Source organism: Pristiophorus japonicus, chromosome 19 (assembly GCF_044704955.1).
Source record: "Pristiophorus japonicus isolate sPriJap1 chromosome 19, sPriJap1.hap1, whole genome shotgun sequence".
NCBI lineage: Eukaryota > Metazoa > Chordata > Chondrichthyes > Pristiophoridae > Pristiophorus > Pristiophorus japonicus.
In genome coordinates, this window is record NC_091995.1 from 61,579,801 (window position 1) to 61,602,368 (window position 22,568).

The window sequence follows — 22,568 nt, forward strand, 5'->3', positions numbered from 1 at the left end:
CATTTTTTTTTCTTTCAGCACCTATTTAGTACGTTACTTTATTTTTGTCTTTTCCATAACTCGAGAGAAGTCTGGCACGTAGGCTGTGGACTGCTTTTCGTTATCTCAATTGTTCCAGCCTCAAGGTCGTGTTATTTAATATATATTTTTTTGAATCCTTTTGAATCCATCTCAGTTGTTTTGCTGTGCCTTCTCTGAGTGTTTTCTTTCGACAAGTAAGTGAGCATGTCAAATCCTTTTTTAACCACCAGGACCATGTATTTTTTTCTTTTTTTTTTACTCAACAAACCTATCCTTTGTGCATTTCCTGGCTCCGTAATTTATCATCTGAATATACGTAATTCAATAAGGTTCACACTCTTAAACTTCCCACATACAGTACAACACTACGAAGGGTTAAAAAAAACATTCATTCTGTTTGAAAAAGTGCGTGGAGCTAAAACAAACCACAACTCCCCGGCTTTTTTTTTACACAGTAAAAATCACACAAGCATTTCTCATTTAAAACAAACGTTCACAAGAGTCTCTTTTGTTTTCTATTAATTTTTGGATCCATGATTGATTATCTATCCCTATCTAGCTCTAACTATCCCTACTTTCTGTGTCGCCGCACGGATCTACTTGGGCCTCGAACCCACACAGACACTGGGCCTCGAACCCAGGCAGGCTCTGGGCCTTGAACCCAGGCAGACCTTACCTATTCGAACCTATCTTTCCAAGTCGCTGCTTGGTTTGCGTCACCGCGCAATACTTACCTATTCTAACCTATCTTTCCAAGTCGCCGCTTGGTTTGTGTCACCGCGCAATTTCCCTATCTCTATCCCTATTCTAAGTTTGAAAGGTATTCACCAGATTGTCCTGGATCTCGTTCAGACACTACCTGAGAACCAGCGAGTGGCTAAATTTTCCTCAGACTTTTGAAACCGGGGGAAACTTGAACAGTATTGAAATCATACTCACTCCAGTGGCCACTTTCTCCTCGTCTCGTCCAAGGCTAGTCTGGCTCTCAATTCCTAAGTTTTCGGCAGTCGTCTGTTGAGATCCCACTTCTGACACCAAATGTTGATTTCTGGATTATTTTACCTCAATCTGGTTCAGCAAAATTACTGAAACGAATACTGTTTGTGCTTTAAACAAAGCAAGCTTTTATTTAAAATGCAAATACCGATCGGGGACCTTATCAGACTGAAGGAATGCAACTCTGATAGAACGCACCCACTTCCTACGGACAAAGTGACGTTACATTGTAAAGGGACGACGGTTATACATTTTCGGCAAAAGATAACAAGATAGGGCTAGAGTGACATCCTAGTTCAGCCTATCTCTTTTGACCCTCTTTCCCTTTGTCCACTCATAAGCCGACCTAAGTATGGTCTGATTTTAAACAAAGACCTTCTGTTAATATTTCAGGTTAATAACATGATTTAATAAGACCTTGAGGTTTTTCTGCAAGCTGTGGGTTTTGTTTCAATATGTGTTAGTGTTGTAACATTTCGCAGTCTCCAGTCTGAGATGTCATGGCTATTCATCCATGAATTCTTTGTTAGCTTATACTGTCCCTATACAATTCCCACGTTCTCAACTTCAATGTCTCTATACATTTTTAAACATTCACAGTATCGCATCCTGCACGGAATGATCCAAAATTGAGCATCTCCAAGGGACAAGGCTCCCAGCTTTAATCATTCTCTGTCCTTTACCCCAGGCGAAGTTCCTTTGCTCAGATTCGGATAAAAGTAAATTGGGAAAAGTGCACTTTGATTTTTACATGCTGAATTAGTGCAGAGAGCTGCGCATGCGCGGATAAGCCACGCCCTCTGTGTCGATTTCCAGTGAGCAGGAGAGCGCATGTGCCCTCCCCTTCCCCAGCCCTGCCTGTGATCGCCATTCACTCAGTGAGCGGAAGAAGATGGTTTAAAACAGCCGGGAATGGAGGCACCGTGGTCCCGGGGTAAGGCAGCGAGCAGCAGCCTCCTTACAGCAGCGCACCGCTTTGGGAGCGTGTCCGCAGATGGGCTCAGAGATCAGCATTGAGTCCGGGGGGAGTTCAGGGGGAGTCGGGGGCTGAGTGTAAGAGGCAGATTGGACCAAGAACCAGTCTCAGTGCGTGGTGTGAGTGGGGGAAGCGAGAGGCCATTCTCGGGCTGTGTGTGGACAGCGTGTGTCCAGGGTAAGGGAGATAGAATGGGCAGAATCTGCTATTTACAATCATTGCTGCTTTCTCTCTCCAAACCCGTAGTGAACATTCCTGGTTTAGTTCCGGCGGGGGCTGTGTGTAAGAGGCAGAATGAAGCAGGAACAAGTCCAGAAGATGGAGTGAGTGGGGGAAGGGAGAGGCCATTCTCGTGCTGTGTGTGGACAGTGTAAGTTAACAGAGAAAGTAAACCACCTCGCACTTTCAAATCATTGCTGTTGTCTTTCCCCAAATCAGTAGTGAATGTTCCTGATTCAGTTCCAATCTCACCACGTCTGTTGTTCTTGGACAGTGAGCAGTGGAAACACAGCCTGACAATGAGGATGTGGGGAGTTTCACAAAGTGCATCTATTGCATGCACCAGGAGAGGAGTGTGGGAGATAATATTTTTAAAAAGCGGTTTCCTTGTTTCGGTGTGTTGAATTCTCCAGAACCGTGTTACTGGTGGTCGAGAGATACATTGTCGTTCCCTCAGGTACATCATATTCTTCCCCGTATCCATATCTTAGAACTAATGTTCTCGTATTATTCTCAGAGCAAAATTCTTCAGCCAGAACAAAGGTGATCTTTCCTCCACCCAGAACACAAGGAACAGTGCAGGCAGCTCCTTCTCACAAACAGTAAGTAGATTATCACTCACAGACCGCAGAGACACAGAACTGGCCTCAATCCTATTGTCACAGGCAGCAGAAGCTGTCAGTCCCACAGTGATCCGAAGTGGCAGAGTTACTTTGTGAATCTTACAGCCACATGAAGCAGTAGAATCAGATGCTGTTTCACCACTGAAACAGATCACACTGACAGGTACATTAACCACCCACACTCACTTGACAGAAACTGGCAGGTAGAGAATAAAACACATAATCATCTATCAGAAAAAATGTCAAACAGATTGAATAAACCACACTCGCATACCAGAAGCTTGCAGGTACAGAGCAAAAGCCATATTCATGTTTCACAATCTGACAGATTCAGTATTTCACCCCCCGAACATACCAGAAGATGATGGGTGCAGAATAAAACCCACATTCCTGTACCATAGACTGACAGATACAGCATGCAACACACACCCACATATATGAAAGTGACAGTAACAGAATAAAATTTGCACTTGCATACCAGAGAGTGACAGGTAAATTGTAAATCTCATGTGCACATATCGGAAAACTGAAAGGCAGTAAGTAAAATTGTTACTTGCATCGCAGAAACTGATAGGGGCAGAATAAAACCCACACACACATCAGAAAAATGACAGGTAGCAGGCAAAATCTTCACTCACGTATCAGAGAAATACAGGTAAAAAGTAAAATTGATTCTCATGTTCTCATACCAGAGACTGGCAGATACAGAGTAAATTCCACACTGGAACTGACAGGTACAGTCTAAAACATACAATCAAGTAGCAGGAACAAAAAGGTAGAGATTAAACCCAGACTAACATACCAGAAACTGAGAGGTATAGATTAAACCTCAACACACATACCAAAACCTGACAGTTACAGAAAAATATACACACTTGCATAATCAGTCTGAGAGATACTGTATAAAACCCACACTCACACATCAGAGGCTGATATATTAAAATCCATATTCCCATAACATAAATTGATAGATACAGTGAAATACCAGTCCTCACTCACCAGTAATTGCCAGGTACAGGGTAAAGACCTCTCTTCCATACCAGAAACTGACAGGTACAAAGCAAAGCCCGCTCTCAATTAAGCAGAAACCGGCAGGTATAGAGTAAGGCCCACAATCACATATCAGAACTTGACAGGTGCAGAATAAAACACAGACTCCCATAACAGATGTGGAGATACAGAGAAAGGCCCACACTCACATACCAGAGACAGATAGAGTGAAACTCAGACTCATTTACCAAAGACCGACAGAAACACCATAAACACTCACCTCCATAACAAAAATTAACAGTTAGAAAGTAAAACGAATACTCGATCAGGAATTGGTGGCACAGAGTAAAACAATACTAATATACTGGATAACGATGGGTATGGAGTAGAGCTCACATTCACATAACAGAGATGGACAGATACAGCACAAAACTCGCACTCACACACCAGGAATGGAAAGATACAGAAAGAAACCCACAGGCAGTAACCAGAAATTGACAGGTACAGAATAAAACCCACACTCTCGTATCAGAAACTGATAGAGTAAAACCCTCATCCACATGCCAGAGATGGACAGATACAGAGTCAAATCCCATACCAGACACCCTCAATATAAGAAAATAAGAACATAAGAAATAGGAGCAGGAATAGGCTATACTGCTCCTCTAGCCTGCTCCACCATTTAATACGATCATGGCTGATCTGATCGTGAACTCGGGTCCACATCCCTGCCCGCTCCTCATAACCCCTTATTCACTTATCGCTTAAAAAAGTGCCTATCTCTGTCTTAAAGTTATTCAATGTCCCAGCTTTCACAGCTCTCTGAGGTAGCCAATTCCACAGATTTACAACCCTCTGAGAAGAAATTCTTCCCCATCTCAGTTTTAAATGGGCGGCCCCATATTCTAAGATTATGCCCCCTAGTTCTAGTCTCCCCTATCAGTCGAAACATTCTCTCTGCATCCACCTTGTCAAGCCCCCTCATAATCTGATACATTTCGATAAATCACCACTCATTCTTCTGAATTCCAATGAGTAGAGGCCGAACCTCCTCAACCTTTTCTCATAAGTCAAACCCTTCATCTCCGGAATCAATCTAGGTGATCCTTCTCTGAACTGCCTCCAAAGCAAGTATATCCTTTCTTAAATGTGGAAACCAAAATTGCACGCAGTATTCCAGGTGTGGCATCACCAATAACCTGTATAACTGTAGCAAGACTTCTCTGCTTTTATTCTCCAGCCCCTTTGCAATAAAGGCCAAAATTTCATTGGCCTTCGTGATCACTTGCTCTACCTGCACATTAACCTTTTGTGATTCATGCACAAGTTCCCCCAAGTACCACTGTACTGCAGCACTTTGCAATCTTTCGCCATTTAAATAATATCTTGCTCTTTGATTTTTTACGCTAAAGTGCATGACCTCACTCTTTCCAACATTATACTCCATCTGCCAAATTTCTGCGCACTCACTTAGCCTGTCGGTGTCCTTTTGCAGATTATTTGTGTCCTCCTCACACATTGCTTTCCCACCCATCTTTGTATCGTCAGCAAACTTGGCTTCGTTACACTTGGTCCCTTCTTCCAAGTCGTTAATACAGATTGTAAATATTTGGGGGTCCCAGCACAGATCCCTGCAGCATCCCACTATTTACTGATTGCCAACCTGAGAATGAACCATTTATCTTGACTCTCTGTTGTCTGTTAGTTAGCCAATTCTCTATCCATGCAAATATATTACCCCAACCCCGTGAACTTTTATCTTGTGCAGTAACTTTTTATGTCAAATGCCTTCTGGAAGTCCAAATACACCACATCCACTTTATCCACCCTGTTCGTTACATGCTCCAAGAATTCCAGCAAATTTGTCAAACATGACGTCACCTTCATGAAACCATGCTGACTCTGCCTGACTGAATTATGCTTTTCCAAATATCCGGCTACTACTTCTTTAATAATAGATTCCAACATTTTCCCAACCCCAAACCCACAAAATATTCTCAGACCCTCCTCCCCACCCAATATCCTCAGATCCTCCTCCACTTCCAATAGCCTCAGACCCTCCGCACGCCACCCAATATCCTAAGATCCTCCCAACCCCACTCAATATCCTCAGGCCCCCACAACACACACAATATCCTCAGACACTCGCCACACCACCCAATATCCTCAGATACTCCACACCCCACCCAATATCCTCAGTCCCTCCCCACCTGACCCAATATCCTCAAGCGCAGCTCATCCCACCCAATATCATCACACCCTGCACACCCCACCCAATATCCTCAGACCCTCCCCACCGCACCCAATATCCTGAGACTTACCCCAATCCCACCCAACATCCTCAGACCTTCCCCATCCCACCCAATATCCTCAGACCCTCCCGACCCCACCCAATATCCTCAGACCTTCCCCATCCCCACCCAATATCCTCTGACCCTCCCCACCACACCCAATACCCTCAGCTCTTCCTCACCCCACCCAACATCCTCAGACCCTCCCCACTCCACCCAATATTCTCAGACCCTCCCCACACACCCAATATCCTCAGCTCCTCCCCACACCACCCAATATCCTCAGACCCTCCCCACCTTACACAATATTCTCAGACCATCCCCACCCCACCCCACCCAATATCCTCAGACCCTCTCCACCCACCAAATATCCTCAGACCCTCCCCACGCCAACCAATACCTCAAACAATTTCCACCCCACCCAATCTCCGCAGACCCACCTCACCACACCCAATATCCTCAGACCCTCCCAAACCCACCCAATATCCTCAGACTCTCCCCACCCCACCCAATATCCTGAGCTCCTCCCCACCCAACCCAATATATTCAGACCCTCCACACTACACTCAATATCCTCAGACACACCCATCCCATCCAATATCCTCAGACACTCCCCACCCACCCAATATCTTCAGACCCTCCCCACGCCACCCAATATCCACAGACCCTCCCCACCCCACCTATATCCTCAGACCCTCCCAAACCCTCCCAATATCCACAGACACTCCCCACCACACCCAATTTCCTCACACCCTCCCCATCCCTCCCAATATCCTCAGACCCTCCGCATCCCACCTATATCCTCAGACCATCCACAGCACACAAAATATCGTCAGACACTCCCCACCCCAACCAATATCCTCAGCCCCACCCAACCCCACCCAATATCCTCAGATCCTTCTCCCCACTCAATATTCTCAGATCCTCCTCCCCACCCAATATCCTCAGACCCTCCCCCCACGCAATGTCCTCAGCTCATGCCCACCCCTCCAAATATCCTCAGAATCTCCACACCTCACACAATATCCTCAGACACTCCCCATCCGACCCAATATCCTCTGACACTCCCCAACCTAAGCAATATCATCAGACCCTCCCCACCCCACCCAATATCCTCAGACCCTCTCCACCTCACCCAATATCCTCAGACCCTCCCCACCCAACCCAATATCATCAGACTCTCCCCACCCCACGCAATATCCTCAGACCCTCCCACCTCACCCAATATCCTCAAGCCCTTCCCAACGCTGCAATTTCCTCAGACCCTTCCCACCCCACCCAATATCCCCAGAACCTCCCTACCTCACCCAATATCCTCAGAGCCTCCCCACCGCACCCAGTATCCTCAGATCCTCCCCACACCACCCAATATCCTCAGACCCTCCCCACCCCACCCAATATCCCCAGAACCTCCCTACCTCACCCAATAAACTCAGACCCTCCCCCCACCCAATATCCTCAGACCCTCCTCACCCCACCCAATATCCTCAGACCCTCCCCACCACCCAATTTCCTCAGACCCACCCCAGCGCACCCAATATCGTCAGACCCTCCCCCCCCAACCAATATCCTCAGACACTACCCACCCAACCCAATATCCTCAGACCCTCCCCACCCCACCCAATATCCTCAGACCAACCCACCCCAAACAATATCCTAAGCTCCTCCCCACCCAACCCAATATACTCCACTCTTCCCCACCCCACCCGATATCCCCAGACCCTGCCCCCTCATACAATATCCTCAGCTCCTCCACACCCCACCCAATATCCTCAGACCCTCCCCACCCCACCCAATATCTGCAGACCCTCCCCACCCACCCAATATGCTCAGACACTCCCAAACCCACCCAATATCCTCAGACCCTCCTCATCCGACCCAATATCCTCTGACACTCCCCACCCCAACCAATATCCTCAGACCCTCCCCACCCCACCCAATATCCTCAGACCCTCTCCACCTCACCCAATATCCTCAGACCCTCCCCACCCAACCCAATATCATCAGACACTCCCCACCCCACTCAATATCCTCAGACCCTCCCCACCTCACCCAATATCCTCAAGCCCTTCCCACCGGTGCAATTTCCTCAGACCCTCCCCACTCCACCCAATATCCCCAGAACCTCCCTACCTCACCCAATATCCTCAGAGGCTCCCCACCGCACCCAATATCCTCAGATCCTCCCCACACCACCCAATATCCTCAGACCATCCCTATCCGACCCAATAAATTCAGACCCTTCCCCCACCCAATTTCCTCACACCCTCTTCACCCCACCCAATATCCTCAGACCCTCTCCACCCCACCCAATATCCTCAGACCATCCACACCCCTCCCAATATCCTCAGAACTTCTCCACGCCACCCAATATACTCAGACCCTTCCCACCACACCCAATATCACCAGACCCTCCACACCCCATCCAATATCCTCAGACCCTCCCCATCCCTCCAAATATCATCAGACCCTCCCCATCCCACTTTTATCCTCAGACCATCCCCACCACACCAAATATCGTCAGACCCTCCCCAACCCAACCAATATCCTCAGACCCACCCAAGCCCTCCCAATATCCTCAGATCCTCCTCCCCACCCAATATCCTGAGACCCTCCACACCCCACCCAACATCACCAGACCCTCCCCACCTCACACAGTATCCTCAGACCATCCCCCACCCAATGTCCTCAGCCCCTGCCCAATCCTCCAAATATCCTCAGACCCTCCCCACCCCACCCAATATCCTCAGATCTTCCTCCCCACCCAATATCCTTAGACCCTCCACACCCCACCCAATATCACCAGATCCTCCCCACCCCACCCAATTTCCTCACACTCTCCCCACCACTCCAAATATCCTCAGACCCTCCCCACCCCACCCAATATCCTCAGAACCTCCCCATCCGACCCAATATCCTCAGACACTCCTCATACCACCAAATAACCTCAGACCCTCCCCACCTCACCCAATATCCTCAGACCCTCCCCACCCCACCCAATATCCTCAGACCCTCCCCACCCCACCCAATATCATCTGACACTCCCCACCCCACCCAATATCCTGAGACCCTCCCCACCCCACCCAATATCCGCAGAGCCTCCCCACCCCAACCACTATCCTCAGACGCTCCCAACCCACCCAACATTCTCAGACACTCCCCACCTCACCCAATATCCTCAGGCCCTTCCCACACCTGCAATATCCTCAGACCCTCCCCACTCCACCCAATATCCCCGGAACGTCCCCACCTCACCCAATATACTTAGACCCTCCCCACCCCAACCAATATCCTCAGTCCCTCCCCACCTGACCCAATATCCTCAGACCCTCCGAAACCCACCCAATATCCTAAGACCCTCCCTATCCATTCCAATAACCTCAGACCCTCCCCCCAGCAAATATCCTCAGACCCTCCCCACTCCACTTAATATCCTCAGACCCTCCCCTCCCCACCCAATATCATCAGACCCTCCCCACCCGACCCAATATCCTCAGACCCTCCCCACCCCACCCAATATCCTCAGACCCTCCCAATCCCACCCAATAACCTCAGACCCTCCCCCACCCAATATCCTCAGACTCTCCCCACTCCACCTAATATCCTCAGATTCTGCCCACCCCAAACAATGTCCTCAGAGCCTCCCCTCCCCACCCAGTACCTTCTGACCCAGCCCAGCCCAGCCCACCCTTATCCTCAGAATCTCCTCACCACCCCCAATATCCTCAGATCCTCCCCCACATCCAATATCCTCAGACCGTCCCCCTCACCCAATATCCTCAGAACCTCCCCACCCCACCCAATATCCTCAGATCCTCCCCACCCCACCCAATATCCTCAAACCCTCCCCACGTCACCCAATATCCTCAGACACTTCCCACGCAATGTCCTCAGCTCCTCCTCACCCACCCCAATATCCTCAGCACCTCCCCATCCCACCCAATATTCTCAGACACTCCTCTCCAGCAAATATCCTCAGATCCTCCTCCACACCCAAGCTCCTCAGACTGTCCCCACCCCACCCAATATCCTCAGACACTCCCCAACTCACCCAATATCCTCAGACCCTCCTCACCCCACCCAAAATCCTCAGACGACCCCCACCCCAGCCAATATTATCAGACCCTCCAGACCCCACCCAATATCATCAGACCCTTCCCAGCCCACCCAATATCATCGGAACCTCCCCCCACCCAATCTCCTCAGCTCCTGCCCACCCCACCCAATACCCTCAGACCCTCCTCACACCACCCATTATCCTCAGACCCTCCACACCCCACCCAATATCCTCTGACACTCCCCACCCCACCAATATCCTCAGACCCTCCTCACCCCATCCAATATCCTCAGACCCTCCACACCCCACCCAATATCTCAGACTCTCCCCACCTTACACAATATTCTCAGACCTTCCCCACCCCACCCAATATCCTCAGACCCTCTCCACCCACCAAATATCCTCAGACCCTCCACACCCCACCCAATACCCTCAGACACTCCCCACCCCACCAAATATCCTGAGACTTACCCCAATCCCACGCAATATCCTCAGACCCTCCCAATCCCACCCAATATCCTCAGACCCTCACCACCACACCCAATACCCTCAGCTCCTCCTCACCCCACCCACTTCATCCTCAGACTCTCCCCACCTTACACAATATTCTCAGACTTCCCCACCCCACCCAATATCCTCAGACCCTCTCCACCCACCAAATATCCTCAGACCCTCCCCACGCCAACCAATGTCTCAGACACTTCCCACCCCACCCAATCTCCGCAGACCCACCTCACCACACCCAATATCCTCAGACCCTCCCAAACCCACCCAATATCCTCAGACTCTCCCCACCCCACCCAATATCCTGAGCTCCTTCCCACCCAACCCAATATATTCAGACCCTCCACACTACACTCAATATCCTCAGACACACCCATCCCACCCAATATCCTCAGACACTCCCCACCCACCCAATATCCTCAGACCCTCCCCACGCCACCCAATATCCTCAGACCCTCCCCACCCCACCTATATCCTCAGACCCTCCCAAACCCACCCAATATCCACAGACACTCCCCACCACACCCAATTTCCTCACACCCTCCCCATCCCTCCCAATATCCTCAGACCCTCCGAATCCCACCTACATCCTCAGACCATCCACAGCACACAAAATATCGTCAGACACTCCCCACCCCAACCAATATCCTCAGCCCCACCCAACCCCACCCAATATCCTCAGATCCTTCTCCCCACTCAATATTCTCAGATCCTCCTCCCCACCCAATATCCTCAGACCCTCCCCCCACGCAATGTCCTCAGCTCATGCCCACCCCTCCAAATATCCTCAGAATCTCCACATCTCACACAATATCCTCAGACACTCCCCATCCGACCCAATATCCTCTGACACTCCCCAACCTAAGCAATATCATCAGACCCTCCCCACCCCACCCAATATCCTCAGACCCTCTTCACCTCACCCAATATCCTCAGACCCTCCCCACCCAACCCAATATCATCAGACTCTCCCCACCCCACGCAATATCCTCAGACCCTCCCACCTCACCCAATATCCTCAAGCCCTTCCCAACGCTGCAATTTCCTCAGACCCTTCCCACCCCACCCAATATCCCCAGAACCTCCCTACCTCACCCAATATCCTCAGAGCCTTCCCACCGCACCCAGTATCCTCAGATCCTCCCCACACCACCCAATATCCTCAGACCCTCCCCACCCCACCCAATATCCCCAGACCCTCCCCACCCCACCCAATATCCCCAGAACCTCCCTACCTCACCCAATAAACTCAGACCCTCCCCCCACCCAATATCCTCAGACCCTCCTCACCCCACCCAATATCCTCAGACCCTCCCCACCACCCAATTTCCTCAGACCCACCCCAGCGCACCCAATATCGTCAGACCCTCCCCCCCCCCAACCAATATCCTCAGACACTACCCACCCAACCCAATATCCTCAGACCCTCCCCACCCCACCCAATATCCTCAGACCATCCCCACCCCAAACAATATCTTCAGCTCCTCCCCACCCAACCCAATATACTCCACTCTTCCCCACCCCACCCGATATCCCCAGACCCTGCCCCCTCATACAATATCCTCAGCTCCTCCACACCCCACCCAATATGCTCAGACACTCCCAAACCCACCCAATATCCTCAGACCCTCTCCACCCCACCTATAACCTCAGACCATCCTCAGCACAGAAAATATCGTCAGACACTCCCCACCCCAACCAATATCCTCAGACACACACAACCCCAACCAATATCCTCAGATCCTCCTCCCTACTCAATATTCTCAGATTCTCCTACCCACTCAATATCCTCAGACCCTCCACCCACCCAATGTCCTCAGCTCCTGCCCACCCCTCCAAATATCGTCAGACCCTCCCCACCTCACCCAATATCCTCAGACCCTCCTCATCCGACCCAATATCCTCTGACACTCTCCACCCCAACCAATATCCTCAGAACCTCCCCACCCCACCCAATATCCTCAGACCCTCTCCACCTCACCCAATATCCTCAGACCCTCCCCACCCAACCCAATATCATCAGACACTCCCCACCCCACTCTATCCTCAGACCCTCCCCACCTCACCCAATATCCCCAGAACCTCCCTACCTCACCCAATATCCTCAGACGCTCCTCACCGCACCCAATATCCTCAGATCCTCCCCACACCACCCAATATCCTCAGACCATCCCTATCCGACCCAATAAATTCAGACCCTTCCCCCACCCAATTTCCTCAGACCCTCTTCACCCCACCCAATATCCTCAGACCCTCTCCACCCCACCCAATATCCTCAGACCATCCACACCCCTCCCAATATCCTCAGAACTTCTCCACGCCACCCAATATACTCAGGCCCTTCCCACCACACCCAATATCACCAGACCCTCCACACCCCATCCAATATCCTCAGACCCTCCCCATCCCTCCAAATATCATCAGACCCTCCCCATCCCACTTTTATCCTCAGACCATCCCCAGCACACCAAATATCGTCAGACCCTCCCCAACCCAACCAATATCCTCAGACCCACCCAAGTCCTCCCAATATCCTCAGATCCTCCTCCCCACCCAATATCCTGAGACCCTCCACACCCCACCCAACATCACCAGACCCTCCCCACCTCACACAGTATCACCAGATCCTCCCCACCCCACCCAATTTCCTCACACTCTCCCCACCACTCCAAATATCCTCAGACCCTCCCCACCCCACCCAATATCCTCAGATCTTCCTCCCCACCCAATATCCTTAGACCCTCCACACCCCACCCAATATCACCAGATCCTCCCCACCCCACCCAATTTCCTCACACTCTCCCCACCACTCCAAATATCCTCAGACCCTCCCCACCCCACCCCACCCCACCCAATATCCTCAGAACCTCCCCATCCGACCCAATATCCTCAGACACTCCTCATACCACCAAATATCCTCAGACCCTCCCCACCTCACCCAATATCCTCAGACCCTCCCCACCCCACCCAATATCATCTGACACTCCCCACCCCACCCAATATCCTGAGACCCTCCCAACCCCACCCAATATCCGCAGAGCCTCCCCACCCCAACCACTATCCTCAGACGCTCCCAACCCACCCAACATTCTCAGACACTCCCCACCTCACCCAATATCCTCAGGCCCTTCCCACACCTGCAATATCCTCAGACCCTCCCCACTCCACCCAATATCCCCGGAACGTCCCCACCTCACCCAATATACTTAGACCCTCCCCACCCCAACCAATATCCTCAGTCCCTCCCCACCTGACCCAATATCCTCAGACCCTCCGAAACCCACCCAATATCCTAAGACCCTCCCTATCCATCCCAATAACCTCAGACCCTCCCCCCAGCAAATATCCTCAGACCCTCCCCACTCCACTTAATATCCTCAGACCCTCCCCTCCCCACCCAATATCATCAGACCCTCCCCACCCGACCCAATATCCTCAGACCCTCCCCACCCCACCCAATATCCTCAGACCCTCCCAATCCCACCCAATAACCTCAGACCCTCCCCCACCCAATATCCTCAGACCCTCCCCACTCCACCTAATATCCTCAGATTCTGCCCACCCCAAACAATGTCCTCAGAGCCTCCCCTCCCCACCCAGTACCTTCTGACCCAGCCCAGCCCACCCTTATCCTCAGAATCTCCTCACCACCCCCAATATCCGCAGATCCTCCCCCACATCCAATATCCTCAGACCGTCCCCCTCACCCAATATCCTCAGAACCTCCCCACCCCACCCAATATCCTCAGATCCTCCCCACCCCACCCAATATCCTCAAACCCTCCCCACGTCACCCAATATCCTCAGACGCTTCCCACGCAATGTCCTCAGCTCCTCCTCACCCACCCCAATATCCTCAGCACCTCCCCATCCCACCCAATATTCTCAGACACTCCTCTCCAGCAAATATCCTCAGATCCTCCTCCACACCCAAGATCCTCAGACTGTCCCCACCCCACCCAATATCCTCAGACACTCCCCAACTCACCCAATATCCTCAGACCCTCCTCACCCCACCCAAAATCCTCAGACGACCCCCACCCCAGCCAATATTATCAGACCCTCCAGACCCCACCCAATATCATCAGACCCTTCCCAGCCCACCCAATATCATCGGAACCTCCCCCACCCAATCTCCTCAGCTCCTGCCCACCCCACCCAATACCCTCAGACCCTCCTCACACCACCCATTATCCTCAGACCCTCCACACCCCACCCAATATCCTCTGACACTCCCCACCCCACCAATATCCTCAGACCCTCCTCACCCCATCCAATATCCTCAGATCCTCCCCAAACCCACCCAATATACTCAGACCCTCCTCCCCACCCAATATCCTCAGATCCTCCTCCACTTCCAATAGCCTCAGACCCTCCCCACGCCCACCAATATCCTCAGATCCTCCCAACCCCACTCAATATCCTCAGGCCCCCAAAACACACACAATATCCTCAGACACTCGCCACACCACCCAATATCCTCAGATACTCCCCACCCCACCCAATATCCTCAGTCCCTCCCCACCTGACCCCATATCCTCAGGCGCAACTCATCCCACCCAACATCCTCACACCCTCCACACCCCACCCAATACCCTCAGACACTCCCCACCCCACCAAATATCCTGAGACTTACCCCAATCCCACGCAATATCCTCAGACCCTCCCCATCCCACCCAATATCCTCAGACCCTCACCACCACACCCAATACCCTCAGCTCCTCCTCACCCCACCCACTTCATCCTCAGACTCTCCCCACCTTACACAATATTCTCAGACCTTCCCCACCCCACCCAATATCCTCAGACCCTCTCCACCCACCAAATATCCTCAGACCCTCCCCACGCCAACCAATATCTCAGACACTTCCCACCCCACCCAATCTCCGCATACCCACCTCACCACACCCAATATCCTCAGACCTTCCAAAACACACCCAATATCCTCAGACTCTCCCCACCCCACCCAATATCCTGAGCTCCTCCCCACCCAACCCAATATACTCAGACCCTCCCCACCCCACTCAATATCCTCAGCCCCACCCATCCCACCGAATATCCTCAGACACTCCCCACCCACCCAATATCCTCAGACCCTCCCCACGCCACCCAATATCCTCAGACCCTCCCCACCCCACCTATATCCTCAGACCATCCACAGCACACAAAATATCGTCAGACACTCCCCACCCCAACCAATATCCTCATACCGACTCAACACCACCCAATATCCTCAGATCCTCCTCCCCACTCAATATTCTCAGATTTTCCAGCCCACCCAATATCCACAAACCCTTCCCCCACCCAAAGTCCTCAGCTCCTGCCCACACCTCCAAATATCTTCAGACCCACCCCACCTCACCCAATATCATCAGACACTCACCACCCCACGCAATATCCTCAGACCCTCCCTACCTCACCCAATATCCCCAGAACCTCCCTACCTCACCCAATATCCTCAAGCCCTTCCCACCGCTGCAATTTCCTCAGACCTTCCCCACCCCACCCAATATCCCCAGAACCTCCCTACCTGAGCCAATATCCTCAGAGCCTCCCCACCGCACCAAATATCCTCAGATCCTCCCCACACCACACAATATCCTCAGACCCTCCTCCCCATCCAATATCCTCAGACACTGCCCACGCCACGCAATATCCTCAGACCCTCCTCACCCCAACCAATATCCTCAGACCCTCCCTATCCCACCCAATAAACTCAGACCCTCCCCCCACCCAATGTCCTCAGACCCTCCTCACCCCACACAATATCCTCAGACCCTCCCCACCACCCAATTTCTTCAGACCCACCCCAGCACACCCAATATCTTTAGACCCTCCTCATCCCACCCAATATCCTCAGACACTACCCACCCAACCCAATATCCTCAGACCCTCCCAACCCCAGCCAATATCCTCAGCCCCTCCCCACCCCAAACAATATCCTCAGCTCCTCCCCACCCCACCCAATATCCTCCACTCTTCCCCACCCCACTCAATATCCCCAGACCCTGCCCCCTCATCCAATATCCTCAGCTCCCCCACACCCCACCCAATATCCTCAGACCCTCCCAAATCCACCCAATATCCTCAAACACTCCCCACCCCACCCAATTTCCTCACACCCTCCCCATCCCACCCAATATCCTCAGACCCTCCCAAATCCACCCAATATCCTCAGACACTCCCCACCCCACCCAATTTCCTCACACCCTCCCCATCCCTCCCAATATCATCAGACCCTCCCCATTCCACTTTTATCCTCAGGCCATCCCCACCACACCAAATATCGTCAGACCCTCCCAAATCCACCCAATATCCTCAGATACTCCCCACCCCACCCAATTTCCTCACACCCTCCCCATCCCACCCAATATCCTCAGACCCTCCCAAATCCACCCAATATCCTCAGACACTCCCCACCCCACCCAATTTCCTCACACCCTCCTCATCCCACCCAACATCACCAGACCCTCCCCACCCCACACAGTATCCTCAGACCCTCCCCCACCCAATGTACTCAGCTCCTGCCCAACCCTCCAAATATCATCAGACCCTCCCCACCTCACCCAATAACCTCAAACCCTCCCCACCCCATCCAATAACATCAGAAACTCCCCACCCCACCCAATATGCTCAGACCCTCCCCACCCGACCCAATATCCTCAGACCCTCACCCCCCACCCACGATCCTCAGACCCTCCCCACCCACCCAATATCCTCAGACCCTTCCCCACACCACCCAAAATCCTCAGACACTCCCCACCTCACCCAATATCCTCAGGCCCTTCCCACCCCTGCAATATCCTCAAACCCTCCCCACCCCACCCAATATCCCCGGAACCTCCCCACCTCACCCAATATCCTCAGACCATTCCCACCCCACCCAATATCCTCAGACCCTGCCCTCTCCACCATTATCCTCAGACCCTCCTCACCACCCCCAATATTCTCAGATCCTCCCCCACACCCAATATCCTCAGACCCTCCCCCTCACCCAATATCCTCAGATCCTCCCCACCCAACCCAATATCCTCAGACCCTCCACACCAACCCAATATCCTCAGACCCTCCCCACCTCACCCAATATCCTTAGTCGCTCCCCACCTGACCCAATATCCTCAGCGCCTCACCACCCAAACCGATATCCTCAGACACTGCCCACCCTACCCAATACACTCCGCTCTTCCCCACCCCACCCAGTATCCCCAGACCCTGCCCCCCCATACAATATACTCAGCTCCTCCCCACCCAACCCAATATCCTCAGACCGTCCCCACCCCACCCACAATCCGCAGGTCCTCACCACCCAACCCAATATCCTCAGACACTTCCCACTCCAACCAATATCCTCAGACTCTGCCCACCCCACCCAATATCATCAGACCCTCCCCACCCACCCAATATTCTCAGACTCTCCCCACCACCCAATATCCTCAGACCCTCCCCCTCACCCAATATCCTCAGATATTCTTTACCACACCCAATATCCTCAGACCCTCCCCACCCACCCAATATCCTCAGAACCTCCCCACCCCATCCAATATCCTCAGACCCTCCCCACCACAAACAATATCCACAGCTCCTCCACACCCCACCCAATATCCTCCACTCTTCGCCACCCCACCCAATATCCCCAGACCCTGCCCCCGCATACAATATCCTCAGCACCTCCCCACCCAAACCAATATCATCAGGCACTCCCCACCCACCAATATCCTCAGACCCTCCCCACCCCAAACAATATGCTCAGTTCCCCCCCACCTCACCCAATATCCTCAGACCCTTCCCACCCCACCCAATATCATCAGACCCTCCCCACCCACCCAATATTCTCAGACTCTCCCAAACCCACCCAATATCCTCAGACACTCCCCACCCCAACCAATATCCTGAGCTCCTCCCCACCCAACTCAATATACTCAGACACTCCCAACCGAACCAATATCCTCAGAACCCCCCATCCCACCCAATATCCTCAGACCCTCCTCACCACCCCCAATATCATCAGGTCCTCCCCCACACCCAATATCCTCAGACACTCCCACTCACCCAATATCCTCAGACCCTCCCCACCCCACCCAATATCCTCAGTCCCTCCCCACCTGACCCGATATCCTCAGCTCCTCACCACCCAAACCAATATCCTCAGCAACTTCCCACCCCACCTAATAACCTCAGACCCTCCCTACCCTACCCAATGTCCTCCGCTCTTCCCCAACCCACCGAGTATCCCCAGACCCTGCCACCCCATACAATATCCTCAGCTCCTCCCCACCCAACCCAATATCCTCAGACGGTCCCCACCACACCCACTATACACAGTTCCTCCCCACCCCACCCAATATCCTCAGACCCTCCCCACCCCACTCACTAACTTAGACCCCCCCATCCCACCCAATATCCTCAGACACACCACACACACCCAATATTCTCAGACCCTCCCTATCCCACCCAATAAACTCAGACCCTCCCCCCACCCAATATCCTCAGACCCTCCTCACCCCACCCAATATCCTCAGACCCTCCCCACCAACCAATTTCCTCAGACCCACCCCAGCGCACCCAATATCCTTAGACCCTCCTCATCCCACCCAATATCCTCAGACCCTCCCAAATCCAACCAATATCCTCAGACACTGCCCACCCCACCCAATATCCTCACACCCTCCCCATCCCTCCCAATATCATCAGACCCTCCCCATCCCACTTTTATCCTCAGGCCATCCCCACCACACCAAATATCGTCAGACCCTCCCCAACCAAACCAATATCCTCAGACCCACACAACCCCACCCAATATCCTCAGATCCTCCTCCCCACCCAATATCCTGAGACCCACCACACCCCACCCAACATCACCAGACCATCCCCATCCCAAACAGTATCCTCAGACCCTCCCCCACCCATTGTCCTCAGCTCCTGCCCAACACTCCAAATATCCTCAGACCCTCCCCACCTCACCCAATAAACTCAGACGCTCCCCACCCCACCCAATATCATCAGAAACTCCCTACCCCACCCAATACGCTCAGAACCTCCCCACCCCACCCAATATCCTCAGACCCTCCCCACCCCACCCACTATCCTCAGACCCTCCCCACCCACCCAATATCCTCAGACCCTCCCAACACCACCCAAAATCCTCAGACACTCCCCACCTCACCCAATATCTTCAGACCATCCCCACCCTACCCAATATCCTCAGTCCCTCCCCACGTGACCCAATATCCTCAGACAGTCCGAACCCCATCCAATATCCTCAGACCCTCCCTATCCATCCCAATAAGCTCAGACCCTCCCCCCACCCAATATCCTCAGTCCCTCCCCATCCCACTTTTATCCTCAGGCCAGCCCCACCACACCAAATATCGTCAGACCCTCCCCAACGCAACCAATATCCTGAGACCCACACAACCCCACCCAATATCCTCAGATCCTCCTCCCCACCCAATATCCTGAGACCCTCCACACGCCACCCAACATCACCAGACACTCCCCATCCCACACAGTATTCTCAGACCCTCCCCCACCCATTGTCCTCAGCTCCTGCCCAACCCTCCAAATATCCTCAGACCCTCCCCACCTCACCCAATAACCTCAGACCCTCCCCACCCCACCCAATATCATCAGAAACTCCCCACCCCACCCAATACGCTCAGACCCTCCCCACCCCACCCAATATCCTCAGACCCTCCCCATCCCACCCACTATCCTCAGACCCTCCCCACCCACCCAATATCCTCAGACCCTCCCCAGACCACCCAAATTCCTCAGACACTCCCCACCTCACCCAATATCTTCAGACCATCCCCACCCCACCCAATATCCTCAGTCCCTCCCCATGTGACCCAATATCCTCAGACAGTCCGAACCCCACCCAATATCCTCAGACCCTCCCTATCCATCCCAATAAGCTCAGACCCTCCCCCCACCCAATATCCTCAGACCCTCCCCATTCCACCTAATATCCTCAGACCCTCCGTATCCCACCCAATATCGTCAGACACTCCCCACCCAACCCAATATCCTCAGACACGCCCCACTCCATCCAATATCCTCAGACTCTGCCCACCCCTACCAATACCCTCAGACCCTCCCCTCTCCACCCATTATCCACAGACCCAGCCCAGCCCACCCTTATCCTCAGACCCTCCTCACCACCCCCAATATCCTCAGATCCTCCCCCACTCCCAATAACCTCAGACCCTCCCCCTCACCCAATATCCTCAGATCCTCCACACCCACCCAATATCCTCAGACCTTCCCCACCCCACTCAATATCCTTAGTCGCTCCCCACCTGACCCAATATCCTCAGTGCCTCACCACCCAAACCGATATCCTCAGACACTGCCCACCCCATCTAATATCCTCAGGCTCTCCCCACCCTACCCAATACCCTCCGCTCTTCCCTACCCCATCCAGTATCCCCAGACCCTGCCACCCCATACAATATACTCAGCTCCTCCCCACCCAACCCAATATCCTCAGACCGCCCCCACCCCACCCACAATCCGCAGGTCCTCACCACGCAACCCAATATCCTCAGAATCTGCCCACCCCTACCAATATACTCAGACCCTCCCCTCCCCACCCAGTATCCTCAGACCGAGCCAAGCCCATCCAATATCCTCAGACCCACCTCACCCCACCCAATATCCTCAGACACTCCCCACCACCCAATATCCTCAGACACTCATCCTCACCCAATATCCTCAGATACTCCCCACCCGATCCAATATCCTCAGACCCTCCGCACCACAAACAATATCCACAGCTCCTGCCCACCCCACCCAATATCCTCCACTCTTGCCCACCCGACCCAATATCCCCAGACCCTGCCCCCGCATACAATTTCCTCAGCACCTCCCCACCCAAACCAATATCCTCAGCCACTCCCCACCCACCCAATATCCTCACACCCTCCCCACCCGAAACAATAACCTCAGTTCCCCCCACCCCACGCAATATCCTCAGGCCCTCCCCACCCCACCCAACATCCTCAGACCCTCCCCACCCACCCAATATGCTCAGACCCTCCCAAACCCACCCAATATCCTCAGACCCTCCCCACCCTAACCAATATCCTGAGCTCCTCCCCACCGAACCCAATATACTCAGACACTCCCAATCCAATCAATATCCTCAGACCCCCCATCCCACCCAATATCCTCAGACACTCCCCAACCCACCCAATATCCTCAGACCTTCTCCACCCCACCCAATATCCTCAGACCCTCCTCACCCCTCCCAATATCCTCAGACCTTCTCCACGCCACCCAATATACTCAGACCCTTCCAACCCCATCCAATATCACCAGACCCTCCACACCCCATCCAATATCATCAGATCCTCCACAATCCACCCAATATCCTCAGTCCCTCCGAAACCCACCCAATATCCTCAGACTCTCCACATCCCACCCAATTTCCTCACACTCTCCCCATCCCTCCCAATATCATCAGACCCTCCCCATCCCACCTTTAACCTCAGACCCTCCCCACCCCACCCAATATCCTCAGACCCTCCACACCCACCAAATATCCTCAGAACCTCCCAACCCCACCCAATATCCTCAGCCCCTCCCCACATAGCCCAATATCCTCAGCTCCTCACCACCCAAACCAATATCCTCAGACACTCCCCACCCCATCTAATATCCTCAGACTCTCCCCACCCTACCCAATATCCTCCGCTCTTCCCCACCCCACCCGGTATCCCCACACCCTGCCCCCCCATACAATATGCTCAGTTTCTCCCCACCCAACCCAATATCCTCAGACCGTCCCCACCCCACCCACAATCCGCAGTTCCTCCCCACCCCACCCAATATCCTCAGACCCTCCCCACCCCACTCACTAACCTCAGACCCCACATCCCACCCAATATCCT

The 22,568-nt window shown here is 52.8% G+C and overlaps 1 long non-coding RNA gene across 1 annotated transcript in view; it reads left to right on the plus strand.

The window, feature by feature from the left end:
* The first annotated feature begins 1,842 nt into the window (after positions 1 to 1,842).
* The window catches only part of LOC139229903 (uncharacterized), an 80,190-nt gene continuing 59,464 nt past the window's right edge, over positions 1,843 to 22,568 (plus strand). The window contains exons 1-2 of the long non-coding RNA XR_011587849.1: positions 1,843 to 1,951; positions 2,730 to 2,814. This is a non-coding gene — a long non-coding RNA (uncharacterized lncRNA). The remainder of the gene's footprint in view (positions 1,952 to 2,729; positions 2,815 to 22,568) is intronic.